Source organism: Armigeres subalbatus, chromosome 3, assembly GCF_024139115.2.
Source record: "Armigeres subalbatus isolate Guangzhou_Male chromosome 3, GZ_Asu_2, whole genome shotgun sequence".
Taxonomy (NCBI): domain Eukaryota; kingdom Metazoa; phylum Arthropoda; class Insecta; order Diptera; family Culicidae; genus Armigeres; species Armigeres subalbatus.
The window spans coordinates 117,512,477-117,532,993 of NC_085141.1; the positions used below are offsets into that span (position 1 = coordinate 117,512,477).

At 38.7% G+C, this 20,517-nt stretch overlaps 1 protein-coding gene across 3 annotated transcripts in view; it reads right to left on the reverse strand.

Annotated features, from left to right (window-relative positions):
- Positions 1 to 19,676, reverse strand: part of LOC134228116 (hybrid signal transduction histidine kinase M-like) — a 480,207-nt gene extending 460,531 nt beyond the window's left edge. The window contains exons 1-2 of one of the 3 annotated variants that reach the window (XM_062709898.1): positions 19,501 to 19,676; positions 18,348 to 18,539 (exon numbers count right to left, since the gene is read on the reverse strand). The gene's annotated coding sequence lies outside the window, so the exon portion shown is untranslated. Of the gene's footprint in view, positions 1 to 18,347; positions 18,573 to 19,488 lie in introns of all 3 variants that reach the window. The other 2 variants (XM_062709896.1, XM_062709897.1) reach the window with 2 other exon arrangements.
- Positions 19,677 to 20,517: the final 841 nt, after the last annotated feature.

Here is a 20,517-nt window from a genome sequence, read left to right on the forward strand (position 1 = left end):
AAATAATGTTAAAAAGCATTTAATAAAACTAATCAAAACTAAGTATGTTCATGTTCAACTACATTTTTTTCTGGTTAATAAAATAAGCCTATTGAGAAATTTAAATTACGCGTGTATTGTTTGATTGACAAAATTGAAGAGAAATTAAAATTATTTATACTTTTTAACTAGAAAAGAATTTTAACAGAATAATTAGTTACATACAATACAATAATATGCGACGATATAAACGCCTTAATATATGCAATATCGGGATCAAGTGTGTCCAAACTGTGGGAGATCAAGTGTGTCCATGTTGAGTCATCTTGTCATCTTGTTTTGTTTTTGTATTCATTGAAAAATAAGCAACAGTTAATTGAGTGAATTTATTCAATTCTACAATAATAAAACTTTGTCCAGTAAGAATTTGGTAGAGCGGGTTGAAAGATCATTAAAATTGCTTTCAGCACATACTGACCATAACAGCTGTTCTCATATGCCAAGAACACACAAAATAGCTCAGTTTGTCGAGCTGATTGTATATAAGACTATGCTGCCGCCAACCGCAAGTATATGGACGCCCATATACAGATGTGCTCGACTTGCGGTTAGCGGCAGTATGGGTCTGTGAAATTCAATCTGAAGTACATATCTTTGTGCATTTTAGAAAGGTGCACAGGATTCTTCTAGCGAGCAAATGTATGCTATACATGTAGACGAAGAATAAGAAGAAATATTTTTTGGCAAATACGCCCTTTTCAAATGTTGATCTAGTAATATCAATTTGAAATTTGAATCCGTATATGAAAAATCCCACAATTTCTTTATTTTTTATACTTACTGATATAAAACTGATATAAAATTGATAAAATTCGGGAGCACACGCTCCACGATGAATTCCTTTGAAAGCGGCACAAATGCTGGGGTATTGCCTTATTGCCAATGGTATATGCGGCAAGAATGTGACGATTTATCATAGATTGCCTCTTCAGTTATTATAACTTTTTTGGTCGCATAACAGACCTTCGCAAAGCAGACTCCGAAAAAGTGGAATCAGAATTGCGTACATAATGTAAAACTAATTCAATAAAAATTCCGCGGAAAAAAATCTAAATTTCGTTTCGTTTCGAAAAATTTCGAATTAAATGAACCTTGATTTCGTATCGTTTCGAAGTCTCGAAAGAAATCTATATTTCGTTTCGTTTCGATCCGAATCAACATAGACATTTTAAATTTCGTTTCGTTTCGTTTCGTTAGGAAAAAGTGTGTTATCGCATACCCTTACCCGTGGAGCATAGCCACCGCACGCAGATCGATACGACAGGGATTGAATAGTTTTACGAATAGTGTGACACGTCCAGTTGGATGTTTTATGGGTTCTAAAATTTGGTGTCATTTGCATCTATGCACCGGGTGCAGCAGAGGACACCGCAGTTGTTCGCAAGCAAACTTCCGAAATCGTTGTGAAACATTCCTTTGGCTACGAGTACAACCCTGGTGAAGTCCATTCCGATGATGAAAAGTTTTCCACTTGCATAGAAACAATTTTATGCACTCTTTTGTCACTGGAGTTCGCGGTGTGGCTGTGACCTTCCCTAACAGCAGCGTAGAAGTCGAGAACTCGACTAGAATCTGTACTCTGCGACAGAGTAGGTAAATTGTTCGCCAGTAGTAGGTATTCCAACGGAACAGGGCGGAAAGCCGCACGGTGACGATGGGAAACCACACAAATAACTTGCGCATCAGTTGCCACGACATTGGCGGTTTGACGTAGTCATATGAACCCGGGTGGAACAAAATAAATCTGTATCAAAATATTGAAAAGAGATCCACACGGTTTCTCAATGGAATGTACAGCTGACGAGCTTACATTAATTTACTCAAAAACAAAATTATACAAATTCTGTCTAACATGAATATCTAATTGTTCACACAATACACAGAAAATAGTAAAGAAAACTAAACGACATGTAAAATAGTATCTAAAGTGAAAATGAACTTTAATTTATGTACTTACAGCCGTCATGAAACTTTTAATGTATATTTATTTGTATTTCAATTATATTTGCTCAAAGTTTACAAGATACTGGAATTTTAATCTGATTTGAATTTACGATTTGTTTGTTGTTACGATTATTTTTATGATTAAAATATGAGCATCGTATTAAACGTCAATTTACGAAATATTTCTGGTTGTTACGCGGCTCTCTTATTATTCTGTACATTCATTCCCAACTGAACTTGATACGTACTATGTTTCGTACTTTGTTGCAACGTGTCATCCGTACATTGCCACGTTTTGCCTTTCTTGTATACAAACTATGAGTTAAGGCTGTATATATATACGCTCCAAAAACATAATTTGTATAGGAGGCCCGGAGATCCATAGTGTTATATACCAATCGACTGAGTTCGACGAATTGAGATGATGTCTGGGTGTGTGTGTGCCGTCTCGCCAGTTTTTAAGGCACTTACCCTCAACCGATTTGCTCGTAACAAGTTGCATTCGACGGGAAATTCTGTCCCATGGTTTACTATCCAGATCAAACTATGGGATCAGAAGTTATGGCGAAAATATATTTTCTTGTGCTAAAAGCGCATAAAAAACGTCTCTCAACCGATTTACTTGTAACAAATTGTATTTGAGAGAAAATCCTGTCCTATTGTTTCCTATTGAAAATTGGTCAAATCCAGAGTGTAAAATAATCGAAAATTTTTAGTGAAGTCCATTTTTCTTCATTTGTCAGTTCACTTCCGACACATTCATAGTCGGCTCTGGACAGTCAATATTCAGTTGAATATTAGTCATTGAATATTTATGCACATTTTACAAATTGATAAATTATCTGAAATCTGAACACGTTTCAAATGAGTAAAGTGATTTATCTCACAGGACTGAATCCGATTTTCATCCGCGAGGCACTTTCAGCGGTAAACATCAACCTAAACAATGATAATTATGTTTTTTCTGCACATAGTAAACACATTCAGTGACAGTTGAATGAATGAGTTCGTGGAGTAGTCGTCTGACTATGTCATTCTATGTTTTGAATATTCATGCGATGTTTGTCAAAATTCGGACCGAAGTTGCTTCATGAAGATGAATATTTTAGGCTCTGGTCAAATCAGACGATGGGATCAGAAGTTATGGCCAAAATACTAATTTCAAAACGTGAATAGTAGAAATAAATTTATGGCACTGATGCTCATCGCCTTCTTAGGACACCGGAAAGGCAACAATACTACAAAGTGGATTGATCTGGGTTTTTAACGTCCAAATTTTAGTTGTTCCCCGACGATCAAATACAATATTGAATCTTTTATATAAATTAAATAGATAAGTAGGTACTCTTCGCGACTCGACACCGCACACCATTCTTGCATTCGTTTTCATCGCTTCCAATCAGTTCGGTAACGAACGACGACGAACCAATCAATGAAAAGAGACGACAGAAAAAAGTGCCTGCTAATTGATTGTTTGTTGCTTTCCGCCCCACTATCCAATCGTTTCTTCATCTTCCTTCTGCCGTTCGATCGCTCACTCCGATGCAGTAAACCAATAGAAAATAAAGAAACGCTCAAACGCTGACTGTTCGAAACGGCCACGACTACCGCACCGATGATAGCCGAACGCGATGACAACGGCGACGGTGAAGAAGAAAGAGGTTAAAACAAAGAAATTAATTTCTTCATCGTCTCCCACTCTCCCGCCTTCGCGCGCGCTTAGCTCTAATCTGGAACCGTTTGATCGCACTGCCGCTGCTCGCTGTTCGGCTGCCAGATGATGCCCTTCGCTTTCGAAGGTTCCAATCGAAGACAACGGAAGACGACCCTTTCGTGATGAGTGTCTCTTTCACCGGACTCGTCGAACCGTGTGATGCGATGAATCGAATTGCAAACCGAACCATGATTATATTAATTTTCGGTTTTTATCACTATTCAAAGACGATTATTTGCTCTACTTCTTCTAGGTAAGAAGCCTATTTCTTGAGCTTTGATGTCGACCATCAACAGGCCCATAAATGCTAGACAAGACGTAGCTAAAGTAGCTTATAATTTGTTTGCGTGTAATTATGTTTGTTTTTTTGTCCAGGCTTACGATTTTTGCAATGACATGAAATGGTGTGAGCATGGTTTCATTCATAATCCGATTGAATTCTACACTGAATGTAAATTGGAATTGATTTTTGATAAGAACCTAGATACGAAAATAAATCATTATTTTAAAGCTCTGATTGCGAATGTCTCACAATCTCCACAGCTCTTTTTACTACACTACTCTGCTCTTCGTTCTTTTAACCACACAACCACGATATGCAGACAACAAGACAGGCTCAGCACGTATGTAAACAATCGGTTTTAATGTAAACATGGGACGTCACTACTATTATTTTCGCATAAGCTGAACCAAGACGATGCTCTACGATCTCAGCATGCCTTCTTTTGTACCCACTTATGTAGTGTCATTTTCCTTACAAGCCTACCTTGTTTTTTGAATGCCGTGCACACCATAATGAATTCAATCAAGAACATTGGTGCACATAACTAAGTTTACGTGTTTTCCACCGTGCAGCGCACCGATCCGGTCCGGACCAAACCAATGACGATGGTCGATGGTAATCCCATTCGGTTATCGAAAAGTAGTTTCCGATAGCACCCAATCCGGCAATTAACGGCGGCGCGCACGAAACAAAAAAAAATGGTTATGAATCATAAGGAGGGCTTAAAAGCACCCCACAAGAGATCGCCGGACCTTCCCGCATTACAAATTGATGACTACTCCCCGCCAACCAATAATTTCCCAGTACCGTCGACGACAACGACGGCCTGTGCTCGTCGGACGAACTACTGCAAACCGCGAGCGTGATGATATCCTTCATTCCTGCACACTCATCGCTTTCCTGGTTGGTTGGACTGTGGCGCACCGCGCTGTGGAAGTCGACGCTGTCGACTCAGCAGCACCGCTTCCATTAAGGAGCCTCATTTGTATTACTTTTCTCCAGTTCATCATTCATCTGTTTGGAAGTCAAGTCGCCTATCTGCTCTGTCAGCCAGCCAGCCCGTGTGTAGTTGGACGGATCGACCGACTAGAGGGCATTTGTGTAATGCGAACGAATCAATTGTAATCATTATTACCCCCGCCCTCGATATGATCGTAGTCTCGCTGGTGATGCAGTGGATATCTGGGCTGGCTGCACGGTGGCACGGTGGTAATCGGCGCAAAGTCACCGTCCTCGTTGCCGTCGTCGTCCGGGGCGAGGACGACGGCAACGGCGATAACGACGTGGGGTGTAATTTATATGTGCTCTTAACACGATTGGAACTGTGGGGGCGGAACCATCGGGGCTCCATAGGTGAACGTTCGCTGGTTCGTATGTGGATATCATCGAGCACAGCAGCGGTGGTGGTGGCGGTGATGTCGACGACGACGACGACGATGTCGACCGGTGTTGCAGGCAAGTGTGACAATTCCGGAAGCCGCTTGTTTGTTTTGTTCAATGGTGCCGATTTCGGAAATTGGATTAAGACGTTTCAAACGCTGCTGGGAGTGGATTGAGATGTAGGGCAGGTGCGACAGGAATGTCAGAGTAGATTAGACTTGTGTGTGACAATTGTCGTAATGGGAAGCGAGCTGTAGGTAGAGTTGGTTGTAGCTGAAGTTGTTTGATCTCGTTCAAACTTCCTCCTCTGCAGCAATTTCATTGTAATTTTGATTTAACTGTTGGGACTCAACTTAAGACACGGTTGATATTTTCTCAAATCTTCATAGGTATGTTTCTTGGGATTCAATCGGCATGTTTGCATGCAAATTGATGATAGCGATGGTAGAGGTTTATCTTGGAAATTACTCAAGAGTTATTCTTTCTCCAGTTCCTTCAGGATTCGATGCCATTCCATGAATTACTCTGAACCTTTTAGAAGAACCGTCTTCATGCACTGCTTCAACTCTTTTGCTTCGTTAATTTGTTACTGACGAATAAAATTCGTCATAAATACAATCATAATTTCTTCCAGGAATACATTCTAATGTTTATTCAAGATTCATCGTTCTGTTAGATTTTTTGGCTATACCTACCAACGAATTCCAAGATGGGTTTCTAAAATAAAATACCACTATTAATTAATGAAAAAGTCTTCAAGATATTATTCCGGACTTTCCCCCAAAACATGTAAAAGAAACTAGTGTAGAGAAAAACTTCTCACGCTAGCCACAGCTGCTCCAAAAGTCCAAATATAATGTCTGCAAATAATTCATCATAATTTGATTTGGAAAATATTTACAATTTTTTTCCTGGCGCAATGCCTCAATTTGATTTTGTTTTGACCATTTTCTCATACACTATGCCTCGTTTCCTGAAACAAATATTGCATTCGTGTTGGGAGTGCATTCGCATTTTCAAGGGCACCCCCTTCAAACCTTGAGCCACGCACAAATGTGATTTTCATTACCGTGCGGGACCGAAATCCGTACAGCACCGAAATCCGTCCACCTCATAAGATATCAATAAATTAGAAGAGGTTAAAGGTAATTAATGAAGGAATAATAAATCTTATCCTGTTCGGACACTAAGCTATTAAGGCATAGAATTGGAAAGAAGGCTTTAAACTTAAAACAACAAAAATCAAAAACAAATCTCCACCCACCATACGCTGAGTTTGTGCCGCCATTTTGTTTTCGGGTAGAGCATAATTGCACCAAAAGTAACTGTGTTTTATTGCTAATTGCAAATCATTACATAAGATAATCGGAAAACAAATCGAAGGGATCGGTTCTCAAGGTGCGTATCGAACTATTTACAATGGTAGTTTAGTCAATCAGACTGTTTCAATTTAAATATTTAGTTAAGAAATAGCTGTACGGATTTTGATCCTTTGATTTGAAATCCGTCCACGGTGGACGGATTTCGAGTCAGGAGTAGTTGATTTAATTCATTATTTTATCATGTTTTCCGTAGTTTTTAATGAGTAAATGTGAAACACTTCAAAAATAGAAGCCTTCATGCGCCTGTGTCAATGACAAACGTTTTATTTACATTCGATTCCTATTTTCTAATGACATTTTTATATACTAAGGTGCTTAAGTGTACGGATTTCGATGCCCCACGGTATACCACGCATGCTGCGACACAGCAAACCTGAAACAATAAAAATGACAGTTGTTGTGAAAGGGGTGCCCTTAAGAACGCGAGTGCATTTAGTTTTGGATTCCGTGAGGATTATCCTTAAATTGCGGTTAAATCGATTTCTGAATTTTGTGATAAGTTTTGTAGCAAGCAGGATCGCTCAGAACAGTGGTGCTCAGCACTTTGGGCGTTTTTCCCCTTAATTTCTTTCCCCTTCTAACACAATTCAGACGAAATAATCAAAGCAAAAAAAGGTGCGGCCCGCACAAATTTCCTTAGCTGATGGATATATTTAAAAGCTAAAGTCCAAGTACTAACTGGTGAAAGCTCATTTTAAATGTGTGACAAGCAAATCAATGAAAAAATCGCCCAAAATGCTGAGCACCACTGACTGGCTTAGAACTAACTAAAGTCGACGCAGTAGGAATTTCCCGAGAAGAAAGATTTATATCAGTCAGTGAACATAAGGTGGACATTAGAATCAAGATTAACAGCAGTGAACAAAGTAAGAATTAGCTAAGGGGTTGGATACCAGATTTCGAGCGATTCAAATTAAATTAACTTACTTACAGTGACCTGCATAATAAAAAGCCCACTTGCCGTTTTTCATACAAAATGTTCAACTTTGGAGATCTAGATCTCGATTGCGTGTGAACCAATTTTGCTGAAAATTTGACCAGAGCTCAGATATAACTTAAATTTTACCACATCTAAGTTTCGACCATATTGATTCATAGGGTAAAAAATTATCTCGGAAATACCAAAACGATTTTTTTAGCAAAAAATTGATTTTATAATATTTTGAAAACTACAACTCTTAGTGTACAAGTATATTCCGCATACTTTTTTGTATTGCCAAAATACGCGTTTTTGCTGAATAAGTCATCAGTTTACAACCACATACAATATGGTCGAAACTCAGGTGTGGTAAAAATCAAGTTATATCTGAGCTCTGGTCAAATTTTCAGCAAAATTGGTTTATACGCAATCGAGATCTAGATCTCCAAAGTTGACCATTTTGTATGAAAAACGGCGAGTGGGCTTTTTATTATGCCGGTCACTGTATATAATACATATTAGGGTTTTCTCCACTTTAAAAGAACTGTAAATTTGCTGATTCCAACTTGAAGGAATAATAAGAAACTTGGTGTATCTTTTTCATGTGGATTGGATCGTATTCGGATAGTGCACTTGTTTTTCTAGGAATTCCAAAAATGCTAAATCTGTTTACCGTTTTGATTCATATTCCGAACGCTTGGGCACACTTTTCGAACACTTGAGCACATCTCCGAAGTGGTCTTTATGGCTTATGAATTAACATATTTTTATAGATCAATTGTTTGTAAATCTCCCTGTATCAAGTGTTCGGAATATGAGTTTGTTCGGGATTTGAGTCAAAACGATATATTCATACTTCCCGTTTTCTGTTTTAACATGATCAAGTCTTTTGTTGTATGGTTTTACTAAAAGTAGACTATGCGAAGGCGAATTAACTAAATAAAATAGACTTCCTCCACACTGGCACTGGTCTCATGACTATATATCAAGTTTTTTCTGTTTCCAATTTTCTTCTTAAAATCTTGAAAATTCCATCGGAAATTTATTTAACTATTTCCTGAATTCCACGAGTAATATCTAAATACCATTTTCTAATAGAACTATGCTAGATGGTATCATACCGCTTTATACATTCATTATATGTACTCATTTCGGGCATTTTCTCGACATTTTTGTTTACCTTTTACCGGGTGAATGCATCTTTTAAAGTAAAAAGCGGAGACTGTTTTCTCTTGTATTGGACAAAAGTCATTTGGCCGATTAACACTTTAGTCCGAAAGTCATCTAACCCAATTCAATTTGGCCAAAACGGTTATTTTTTATGCTTTATAAAAAAATAATCGCTTCGGCCAAATAAAATTCGGCTAGTTCAATACGGTTCTTAATCCGAAAACGAAAAACGGTCTAAATGTCATTCGGTCGAAAGAGCAGTCGAAAGGGCCATTTGGCCGAAAAAGCCGTTTGGCCAAATAAGTTATTTTATCCGAAATGGTCGTTTGGCAGAAAGGGCCATTTTATCGAAAATGTCAGTTGGCCTAACGGATCTTACGACTAAAAATGTCTCTGTTCTCACTTCTCAATTACCATTAATCTCGTTAAAGTTATTCCATTCACTATTGCTCGTGACAAACAACATTTTCGGCCATATGACTCGTTCAGCAAATGACATTTACAATAGTATGATCCGTTCGCCAATGAGTTGTTCGACCAAATCACACATTTGACAGTATGACCCGTTCGGCCAAATGATATTTTTGGCCAATGGTTTTTTTTCTGCCAAAAGACATTTCCCGCCAAAGGGGCTGTCCATATACCACGTAGACCCTCAACGGGGAGGGGGTCGTTTCGATAAAAGTCTACGGTTGTCTACGAAAGAGGACGGGGAGGGGGGATGTACCAAGAGTCTACGTAGACTTGTTTTTTTTTGAATACGATCAATAATAGGAAAGTTTCTCCAGAAAAATCTTATGGATTCCACTGAAGAAGACGTCTGAACTTCGGCTTTAACTATTTTGGATTTCCCCAGGTTATTCTTCTGTGTAGAGATGGAAAATTGTTATAAGTTTTCTACAAAGTCTCGGAAAACTGTTCCTATTTCCTTCTTTGAAGATCCCAGAGAAAAATATTTCAAAATTCTACAGAAACTTCTTTGGAAATTGTGCAAGAAATTCTTTAGAATTAATTCGGAAATGATTTTAAATGTCAACGTTTTGTCAATGTTCTATATTTTCCAGAAAAAGTCTTCAAAACTTTCAAAGGAAATTCTTTTGAATCTCCACGGGACTGTCTCCTGATTTTTGACTTTCTCGTACCACAAAGTGTAACGAAAAGGCTATATATTCAATCGAAAGACGATTTTGTTGTAGAAGGGCCGGAGACCAACAGTGTTATTTACCAATAGACTCAGCTCGACGAATTGAGATGATGTGTCTGTGTGTGTGTATGTCACTCATGTTTTAGGAACTTATCTTGAACCGATTTGCTTGCAAGAAGTTGCATTCTACGAGAAATGGTTTCCTATTGTTTTCTATTGAAAATTAGCCAGATTGGACTATGGGATCACAAGTTATGGCCAAAATACGATTTTCATACAACAAAACACGCTAAGAAAATCTCATCAAAACTTTTTAATACAGTCGCCTCTCCACATCTCGATATTGAAGGGACCATCGAGATAGGGAGATATCGAGGAATGGAAGGAAAATTGAAATGGTTACTAGATCCAAAAAAGCTCGTTGCTATGAAAACGACAACAAAACAAACGTCGTTTCCTGCGTTGTTGATGTGTTTGTTGTTGTCCAAAAATGGTCTGGTAGCCTAAAAATTTGAACTTATCGACATAAGGAAAGTGAATCCTGAACAAAATATGATCAGAACACATCGAGATAAAGAGATATCGAGATAGGGAGGTTATCGAGATGTAGAAAGTCCAAATGTATGTAAATTGAACGGACTGAGGAAACCATCGACATAGGGAGAGATATCGAGATAGAGAACATCGAGATGTAGAGAGTCGACTGTATATCTAATGTACGAGAAAGGCAAAATCACCGCTAGGTGAATCAATCAGGATATTTTTTTTAGTGTCCGCGAAAAACCCTCGAAAAGAAAAATCGGGAAAGTCCGCGAGAAATTCTTTAGCATATTTTCGGAATTTCCGCGAGATATTCTTTGGATATCCCCGAGAATGTCCTTGAAATGTTCTTCGGAATTTTTACGGCAATTTTCTCGGAATTGCCATTGAAAATTCTTTGGAACTTCCAAAGAAAATTGTTCAAAATTTCCACGGGATATTATTTGACCAAAAATTCATCGAGCTTCCGTGGAAAATTATTCTTATATTCCACGGGAAATATTTTGCAGAAATGCTGAAATTACGTATGGAAAATATTTTGAATTTTCAAATTCTTTGAACTTCTACATATTTGAAGTCGCGTGGAAAATTATAGATCACTGGGGTTGTAGATTTTAAATAGTGGCATTCCGATGCAAAACTTTCGGTGGCACGCGCCACTCCGCAAAGAGAGATCGAATCTACCAGAATTTCCATCAGTTGATTTCGATATCTAGTTTCAGCGGCCGTAGACACAGGTTTAACTTTGATTTTGTATCAAATTGATTTTTGCTTTGTTGTATTTTGTTTAGTTTGATTTTGTTCTGTTTAAACATTGATTTTTGTTGCTCTATTTAAATAACTGAACTACATTGTTGTGCACAACAAATATGACATTTTTTGAATTTTGAAAAAGTCTACGTAGACTTCAAGGAGGGGTGAGGGGTTTTGGAAAAGTCCACGAAAGTATGCTAGATGGGAGGGGGTTTGATAATATGATAATTTGGTCTACGTGGTTTGTGCACAGCCCCTAGCGGCAAACTATTCGGCAAAATTCGTCGTTTTCAGCCAAATTACTTTCGGCCTAATGGTTTTTCGGTGAAATGACATAATATGTAATAACATTTATGTAATAAAAAATAATGATTTTATAATTTCGCTATTGGCCTTTCCGTCATTTAATTGTTTCTGTCTTTTGTAAAGAGAATAATCTTCTTTCTGATCAAGTGGCAGAAAGATGATGAGTTTAACAGACAGACAGAGTTTAATAGACAGAATAAAAATATCATGGAGACTACCAGTATACAAAAGAGATGTTTATGTACATTCTTCGATTCACTACTACTTATGGAATTTGGCTGGCCACGCCAGCCGAACCGACCAGCGGAATGCGTTTGCTTCCATGCGGAGTAGCCTACCTGTGTGTGCGGCTTCTACGCCGGTCAGCGTTGGAGACGAGTCCGCATACCGTCGAGCCTACGAGCCTATCCGCTGTAGCTCATCGGGTGCCGAAGTGTGCTGGCGTCGTGTGATGGCTTACATCCCTTTCATAGGGTAACCAGTATCCCACAACTACATGAAAACCAGCACCTCTCTTTTAATGTTCAGATAACAGTAGTTATGCAGGATTCAGCATATTTTGCATTAATTCCGAAGTCGGTGTTTAAACCACTGTTATGCCAAATGACCATTATGCCAAACGACTGTACGACCTATACGACAAAACGTTGCACACGTTTGCGTTTCTGCTTTCTGATCTGAAATATTTTCCTCCATGATTTAGTTTGGTATTGAAGACGACTGGAAACAATTTTCATGTAAGAATTATGGCTATATCAGTCTTAAAGCCATTAAACGGTTAACGTTTTATCCTGATCGACGTTTCGACCATAAGACGTGGCCTTTTTCAAGGGAAAAATTGGTCACTCGTTTTCGTCCTTTATATACTAGGACAAAAACAATTGAACAATTTTATCCATTGAAAAATGCCACATCTTATGGCCGAAACGTCGATCAGGATGAAACGTGACCCGTTTAATAACTTTGAGACTGAGATAGCCGCAATTTCTATAATGTTCCTCCATGTTTTGGAAAAAAATAATGTAAATATTGAAATGAAATGCGTGAGTTACAGTAATACAGGTGTCGAAGATATCAGAAGAATTGTTAGAAAAGGATTAGGAAAAAAATGCAAATCTTCTGATTTTTTTCTACAAGTTAGCACCCATCGAACTCTTTTGAACGCATCATTCATGTTTCTTGAATATGTGAGGCAGAAAGCGGCCGCCATGCCATACCTAGAATAGAATAGGAATATCTAAAACTAATCCTAACAGTTTTAGGTTTCTTCAATTGAGAACTTTGCGGTTAATCTCCTCTGGGCAACTAAGCATCTTGTGTTCGGTCCTTCATAATAGAACCTAATGTTCGGTCAGTAATCGATTGCAGAATGTTCAGCATCATAAACGAAGAACTTTTCTTGTTAAAATACTGTGGAATATCGCTGAAAATGCCTGCATAATAATATTCAACATTTGTTCACTGCTGATTTTAAAATTAGTTGAAGCTTAAATCTTCCCATTACAAAGATGGTGCTGGTAGTTCATAAATAGAAGGATCTTTATACACTGGTGGAAAAAAGTATAAAGACAAGCTCGGTTTCCATACAAAATGGCCATGTTGAGAAGTCAATATCTCGATTCTTAGCGATTCGATTGGGTTGATTTTTTGCCAGCAGGCCTAAAATGACTTATATTTTTATTCAATGAAAGTTATATTTATGCATATATTCTACTTATACGCGTTTCTGCTGGAAATAATTATAAAGACAGGTCTGTTGTATGGAGCCCCATATAAAAAAGTGGTGTCTTTATAATTATTTCCAGATTCGGAGGTCAAAATCATTAGAGATGTATACAATTCACTCAAAGATCGAAAGTTCAAGTGGAAAACAGGTGCCTAGTAAAATTTTAGCCAAATCGAATCGCTACGAATCGAGATTTCGATTCTCAAACATGATGAAAATGTATGAAAAACATGCTTGTCTTTATACTTATTTCCGGCGGTATATATACTACTAGCTGACCCGGCGAACTTTGTCTCCCAAAAAATTGATTAATTGTTTCCTATTGAAAATTAGCCAGGGCAGGCTATGGGCTCAAAAGTTATGTTACTAATTTGAAATCCTGTATAGGGAAAACACTTTTTTGGCACTTATACTCATCCGAATTTACAATGAGTATAAACTATAGATAGTAGAATCTATATATGAGCGAAAGCATGGTTGGATTCGTTTTTTTGACCGTGTACCAGGCGCATATGACATCACACCCCTTAATATTTTTATTGAAATCGTGACGTCATGCTCGTTTGGAGACACGTTTAACAATTCGTTTGGAGACAGAGGATTTATCTTCGCTCATCTATATATTCCACTATCTATGGCATATACGAAATTGCTAGATTCTTATACAAATATTGTATAAGAAACTAACAATTTTGTAAGCTTTTCTCACATTTTTTGAATAAAAATCTAACAATTTCGCATATGCCCAGTTCTTATACAGGTTTTGGTAGATTCTTATACAGAATTATTGTTAGAAAATTGCTTGCTGCATTGCTCCATTTTGCATGATTCGTCAAGAAATCATAAAACTTTTCTTACACGGATTTTCGAATTTTTAACTAAAAACTTGTTTTACACGGAACGCATCCCCCATGTAAAAAAAAATCGGGTGTATACATAATCAAGGTAGGCTCGTACCTTGAATGACAGTTCAAAAGTGACGTGATTGGTATCGCAGAATGAACGAGTGCAAAAGAAGGCCAAACTCAATCGTAGAGCGTTGGCTTGCTTCGTCTCGAGCAGCGATAGTAGTGACGTCAATTGTTTACAGTGAAAATTAATGTTTACGTACGTGCCGATAGTGCCTTGTTTTTGTATGCCGTGGAAGCAAGCTTTATTTATTACAAAACGTTAGAAACAATCTCGAAATATATGACATTAGCAAGTAAGTCGCATTAGACACCTAAATCATGGTTATTAGATGTAGAATGTTGAGCTCTGCAAGTCATCTCAAGTGCAAGGATATATTCCGATATATCCTGCATACGAGAAAGTAATACGAGCAAAAAGTTGATGTTATTTTGACAAACAATTACTATGACGGAAAAAAAGATCATTCAGCACACAAGCAGATATTTACAAATAATGGTACTGCATCCGATAGCCAGATTTTTGCAATATCCTTCGTTAATCAACTTTGATGTTAACAAAAATCGGTGGTCGAATATCCACCGCATTATTCTACGAGGTCTGACAGGACATTACATATGCAAATTGGTAGAGACTCCAGCTCTTATCAGTGGCGAAACTATAACATGCCCATGAGGCTGGTTGACGGAAAAATGCGTATTCCGTAGCGTCAACTTCATCGTTTGTTCATTCCGTCGCAGATGAAGCATTCGAACGCAATGCTAAAAAGCATTATTGGTAAGAACTCAAAATCTCAAAAGATGTATCAATTATCAATGTTTTGACATAAACATAACCATCTTTTGACATGTTTTGTGTTTTACTTCTGAAACATACAAACTATCAAAATTTAAAAAGTTCACAACAATTAGGACAGTGGTCCCCAAAGTGCGGTCCGCGGGCCGCATGCGGTCCTCCAAGCCTTTTCCTGCGGCCCGCGAAGGTTTTTTAGTATACACTACATGTGGCCCACTGATAAGCATTATATTTTTTATCTATTTCATTTATTTGACAGGCTCAAGCGTGTATAACACTTAACGAAGCCGAGACTCTTAATGATAGATAAGCATTATATGACAGGAAAAGCTTTTTATCATTCCCAATATCTCGGTGTACTCGGGAACTTGTCAACTTTACATCAGTATGATGTTGAAGCACTATTCATACATCGTGAATAGTTTTATCATTATGATTCATGAAATGCATAACTTCATACATAGATGATATGCAGGCCGACAGCAAATATGCTTCGGTATTATCGCCCCAGGTTATTATAATAGCAAATGTGTATTTAAATACAGACGTTGGGGACGGAAAGGTTAATCGCAAATTTGAAGGAACTCAAGGTTGAACTACAGGTAAAAACAATGTTGTCATACACTGCTCCATAATAAGAATACTTTTATTTTTCGAAATAAGGTTTTGGAGAAATTGAACTGGTATTTGGTGGATTATTACCTCCAGAAAAAACGTTGACTACCAACAATGGATTCTTTTCGGAAAACCATTGACATTTTCAGAACCTTGAATAGGTTTCTGTTCAGAATCTCGAACAGAATCCTAAACCATCTCTATTTGAAATTTCAAACAAATTCCGAAATATTTCTGCCACGAATCTCGATCGGAATTCTGTTCAGAATCGCGAATGGATTCTCTATAGAATTCCAAACGGATTCTATTTAAAATTCTGATCGGATTCTGTTCAGATTCCCGAACGAATTCTTTTCAGAATCTCAAAAGGAATCTGTTTAGAATCCCAAACGGACTCTGTTCTGAATTCCCGATGGATTCTGTTTAGAACCGCGAACAAATTTTACTCAGAATCTCGAGCAGATGCTGCTCAGAATCCCAATAGAGTTTTTCTCAAAACCGCGAAAAACGGTACTATAGACCACAAGTTAGCTACGGCGATAAAATCTGTAGAATGAAATGTCTTTACAAGTACATATTTTATTTGAAAATGATTCACCGGATTGAAATATTTTGTTCAAATTTACAATATTCTGTTATATATAAACTGAAAAACAAATCTTGCAAATATATTGCGGCCCACTTCAACAGCTCAAAACTTCTATGCGGCCCTTGATAGTAAGCATGCTGGGGACCACTGAATTAGGGTAACCGTACCCTTAGTGAATGTAGCGCCAATAGTGGAGGTAGTGGGGTTTTAATTAGATTTTTCATAGTTATACTTTCTATGTGGTTCCACTTGATGCATCGTGCTTTTAATATCCTGTTAAATGCAACTTATCCTATGATTTCGCTTGAAAAACTATTGAAAACAATGATTTTCCTTAATAAAATTGACTCCTTTGCACTATACCAATAGTGGTGAGTCTCATAAGAAATCAATGGATAGAACCACTATGGGAACCAAAATTATTTTCACCACCACTAAAGGAACAGTGTACCCATTTGTGGTGCAAGCAATATTTGGTAGTTGTTGATGTTAAATAACACCAATCTCATTTTTGTTAGCAAATTATTTAGCTTATCTATTGGGTAAGATGTTATGTAATTATCAATTTAAAAAAAAATATTTTCTTTAGTGGATCTACCAATACCTCCACTATTGGTACTGTTACCCTACCTCACCATATTTATTATAGATAGAATGGAATGCAACAGTCTTTATCATCTGCAGATGAGGACAAAGAATTATCGCTATTCAGCGACAGTTATACTCCTTGATCACGTTTTTTCTAGGATTGCTGAAGAAAAACGCAACTCTTTTTTGGAAGATAAAAAAAACTATCTATCCGATGATAGTACGAGAAAAGACAGCGGCAGCGACTGTAATGGTGATTAGCTTTCTAGCAATGGCTACACTTACACAGCTCTAAAATATTTTTTAGAGGTCAAAATAAGTTCAACCCCGTTTCCCTTCAAAGGTGTGCAGTGTGCATCAGTCCAAAAATCATCAGCAGCGGCGTTTATTTTCACAGTTTTGCTCAGCATCGGCAAAGTTTTTGCCGTCACTCTAAAAGCAATGCACAATGGGCCACTCTGGGAAATTGTGTGAAAAAAAATAAACTGGCAATTTGTGTAAAAGCTTACTTATATGAATTCGATCGGCTGATTAATCCTGTCAAATAACTCGAACAAAAGGTTTTGGACTCAAACAAAAATGATTCCTCACATTTGATAAGAACAAAAATTTAAGGAACACGAGCGGAGATAGGTAATAACAATCACACAGTCAATAACAATTTCTTCTTCCAGCCCACCTACCTACCAATAAGTAATAGACCAGTGCATGATGACGTAGGTTGACAGTTCACAGAGCTATTTTACCAGGACTTAGTCTCCAGCGAAGCTTCCGATAAAATTGTTTGGTCATTTTATTCGCATTTAGATGTCCTTTGCGATTGATTTCATGCTAAATGCAAAGAATATCAATGAAATACTCGGATCACAGCAATTTTAAACTAAAAATATGAATTTTAATTTTCCCCTCATCGATTTTTTTTCTAAAACCTTGTAAACAAGCTCTGTGAACTGTCAAAATAAATGAGGTTAAGTTAGAGTTTGCATTGGTCTATTGCATTCACCGACCACATAAGGGCTGTTCATATACCACGTGGACAAATTTTGGCCAGTTTTGGATACCCCCTCCCTCCGCGTAAACTATTGCTCATATGAATTAAAAAAAAAATGTTTGAACCATGGACACCCCCCCCCCTTCCCCCAAAATTGTCCACGTGGTAAATGGATCGCACCATGGTTGTTGATGCTTAGAGCCTTCCATACTACCATTAAAATAATGATGATCAACAGGCCAATTTTCTCTCAGACACAGCATCAAATTCACCATTATTTGATTCAACACTACAAATAAAAAAAAAACAATTCATCCAATTAAAATTTCGCAACGACCAAACTTCCCCGAATGCCAGAACCTAATATAGTTCACAAGTTTCATTAGAGCCGGCAGTTTTTGCTCGCTTCAAATTAGTTGTCGAGTTGATTCAGTCTTAATTACTCCCAATTGCGTTTCGATGAAGAGACAGAAAAAAAATTAAAACGACAATCAACAATAGAAAACAGAGCACAACAACCCTGAGCAGTGAAAAAGAACTGACGCACAAACAACACTCACTTGCTTTGCTCTAGTTCCGTCGAACGATGTGGGCCAGCAACCGCATGTAAACAAACACTCTGCCGGAATCGGAAACTTCTCTCCTGCAAATATCAATTCTTCCGGCTCGGTTCAACCGGGAACAAGTTTCACTCTGTGCACTAATTATTGCTCAACTTTTTCACTCGCTAGAAATTTTCCTTGCTTTTTCTTCTTAATTTTTCAAACTCAATCGAATAAACAGAACTTAGAGAGCGGGCAACGAAAGAAAAACGAACATAACCCAGCTTAAATCACTTTGCTTTTCCGCACGGCGCTCCTCTTCTTCGTCGCCGTCGCCGGTGTTGTTGTTGACGGGGGAAAATACAACCAACATAAAAACAAGCAAACTTCACAAACTGAAAATTTCCCGAAATCGAACTTCCGCTGAATTTTCGCTTCGATCTAGCCTGCGGCACATTCCCACTCGTACCAAGACACACTAATCGGTTTCCTTCTTGATCGATTTTCCTCGATGGGGTTTCTTTGGAGCTTTTCCGGCTTATTGCATCTCACACTCCGCACCGCACTTCACTTAACTCTTCCAGAGTTGTTATTTTTTCCGTTCCCGTGGCGCAAACTTTTCCACCGAGCATAGCACTGCCGCTGTCGGGCGCCAATGTGATAAATCATCAATCAAAGCACGAAACATAAACGAAAATCAATAGCCCGGGAAAATGGCAACGCAACACCGGGAAACACCCTGGGCGAAGATGCATCGAGAGCTTGCTCTGAACTGGTACAAACGGATGCCAACCACTCTGCCGAAACGGGTACGTCATTAGCCTAGGTCGACCGCACCGGGTCCGGACATTCTACTCGCCGGTGCATCACCGTTTCCAACAGGCTCTTCATCACCTGTCCTTCAACCATTATCATCATCCATGAGCACTTAGCGTTTCCATGCGAATTGACTGCTGAGTGATCAAAAAAAAACTGTCAACTTCCCATCGATTGTTATCGTCACAGAATTTCATTCACTCGCCTGTTCGCATGATTCACTCTCACGTGATTTTCTTCTGCCCTGACAAACATCCCCAATCAGAGCGTCATAACATCTTGACTCGGAATCTAAATCTTTCTTCATTCACTCGTGCCGTCGAATGCACTGATCACAACATACGTAAGCGCACACCTTCGCATCAAAGCATAAAACACGTTAATGCCATCATAGCCTCAGTCTCGACATGGGCAAAAATCTGGGCGATGCCGATTTTTTCGCGTACACTCGCGACAACCGCCGCGCGATGAGTCCGGCATCCAAACAAAATCACGAACCACACGAACGCCACGTCCGAATCTGACAACGTTTCGCAGAGCACTGACGGGCCGAGCCGAAGGCGACGCACCGGCCAGCGGCGCTCCCTCTCGCGGGAACTCACCGTTAATGCTATCCTGCATTGTGTCCTGGACGAGCCAGCGAGCAGCATGCTAACATGTTGGAGGAAAACCCCGTTCGGGATGCGTTCGGCTGATATGTTTTCGTTTTTCGCTCTCCCTTGTCACGCTCTCTCCGTTAATGTTGCATATGCGACCGGGTTCGTCGTCGCCGCTGTGAGTGCCGTTCGGGTTCGCTAGCGCCAGCTCTTTCGGTGCGGGACGTTTATGTTAGTCGTCTGTTGCATTGCAACATAATCGCTTGGTCGATTGGACGGGTCTCGTGGCAGTATCGATGGAAACATTTTTTTTTTCTCGGAAGGATGTGCCGAGACCGAAATTGTCGCTGGATGGTTGTACGCTGATGCACTCAGCTTTTGGGGGTCATATTTGCATTTAGGCTGCTAATTACCCCGGGCTGTTACTCTCGGTCGGCCGAAAGAAAATTGTCGGAAAGAAAATTGAGAAATTAAGAATAAAGTCGCGATGTAAAACTGGTTCGCAGTCATTGTCATGGCTGTCCTGTTGTGTGGAGTCTGGGGTGCACGGTCATACGTGGCAGGGCAGTCCGACGCGACGCGACGAAGGGATGCTGAAGTGCAGACACTAAAACATTTGAAGTTGATCTGCCCGCGAGTAGAAAGAAACAGAACAAAAATAATCGTAAAAAGAGAACGAGTGTATATTTTTATGTATATTTATTGAGGAACCATAAAATTTTATGATTTAATTCAAGAGTCGGCGTGAAGCAATGGGAGCGAACGTGTGTAGGGCG